This window comes from Tenebrio molitor, chromosome 7, assembly GCF_963966145.1.
Source record: "Tenebrio molitor chromosome 7, icTenMoli1.1, whole genome shotgun sequence".
NCBI lineage: Eukaryota > Metazoa > Arthropoda > Insecta > Coleoptera > Tenebrionidae > Tenebrio > Tenebrio molitor.
The window spans coordinates 22,244,307-22,246,158 of NC_091052.1; positions in this window are offsets into that span (position 1 = coordinate 22,244,307).

Here is a 1,852-nt window from a genome sequence, read left to right on the forward strand (position 1 = left end):
CTTTTTCTCTGGGGAGATACACACGCTGGATGGAGGATTTATGGTAGACTACGATTCAGTCATCAATTTCGAAGTGTCCCCGTCGAGATGTTTTAACTCATCGATGTTCCATTTCAGAACGCCGAATGAGTAAGACCGGAGAGAATTCTTGACAGAGATGGCATCACACCCGTTAAATTTAAAAGTGGACTCGGTCCGGTTTAAATTATTATTATTATTATCAAAAATGACATTTATGATGACAATCCTGATCGGCGCGACCTATTTTTTATAATTTAGCAGAAATGGCTGAGCACAAAAGCGTTGAAGACCCCCAGCAAGAAATGTTTAAATGCGGCCCATTTCTGAACCTTCAGTTATTTGAGTAATTTATGACGGCAGACAGCAACTAGTGTACCTATATAAAAGTTTACTAAGAGTAGGGCAAACGTGTATATTTGACAACTATTTTTGATCCAAATTTATGTCAGTTTAATGTCATTAGGTCAGTAGCGTCACAAGAGTTTCTTTTAACGGATCAGAATAAATAAAAAAATGAAAAATACTGGAAAACCAAACCAAACAATATTTTATTGAACAATAATAAATATTTTTGCTTAAACATTCATTTAAATACTAAATACGAATCTATTGTTTTAAATTTTGAACCATATCCCTCATGGCATGACTCTTTCTGGACCATTTAATTTTTTGGCGGATTCTGATTTCCCTTTTTAATTTCGCAGTATAAATTTTTAAACGATAAACCATCAATTTTAGTGCAAACTTTGATTTTATGTTACAACAACGTCGAAATTTGATTGCCTGATAATCAGGATCGGCAAAAACTCCATCCTTTAGAATTTTCAATATATTTCCGCTGTAGCTATTTTTCTTTAAATATTTTTTTAAATTGGAAAATGCTTTTTCTACTAAAACTGCAGTCTGAAATGTCTTGTCCGTCACATAAAACAGACATCCTGCTTTGTATTCCTTTAGAGCTACAAATTTAGAATAAGGTCTAATAGTAATTCGTTTAGTTTTTGATCCTAAAGCCAACATACAATCCTGACAAATTTTTTGTTTCCTCATTGTTTTTATCACATATAAAGCACAATTATACAAAGCATTTTTTTCTCTCAAAGAAAGTTCATTTTGATGTTTATTCCAATCGGACGGTAATATCAAGTTTCTTTCTGTTTCATTATCATTATAATTTTTTTTTTTTGATTCATTCTAATATAATTTAAAAAACCTGTCAATGGTGCTCCTTCATCATATTCATAATTTGTGTTGTTGTTAAATGGCATGTCTAAATATTGAAAAACAGACAACAATTTCAAATCCTGTTTGAATTGAATTGCTGTCGGCACGGGATGTCTGGATCTTATTTGAGAAAAAACGTTCTCTAAACAGTCTTGCGAAAATCTCGAAGTTAATAAAAATGAGTATTTTTTTTCATTTAAAAATAAATTTTGAAGGTCTAGAATTGATTTCGTTGTTAAAATTGCTCCCGTTTGAATAGGTTTCCATAAGGCCTTTCCATTTTTATCAGGAGCTACTTGTAAACTCGAAAATAATGTTATAAATTCGTCAAGAAATAATAGTGTTTCCTGATATACTCTCAAATTAAATTTACTTAAAGCCAGTGTCGTCGTCCGGGAACTTATCAGTTTAAACCACTTGGAAACCATATCGATAAAAAATGCTGTTGTTAAAGATGATTTATCTTCGGTAGATTCTGCAGCTAATCGCATCCCACAGCTAACGTCCCAATTTAACACATTTAATGCATGGGAAACTTTCATTTTGTTGAAATGTCCCGTATTCAATAAATCGACGCTTAATTTTGGTGCAAATTTTAAATCCACAG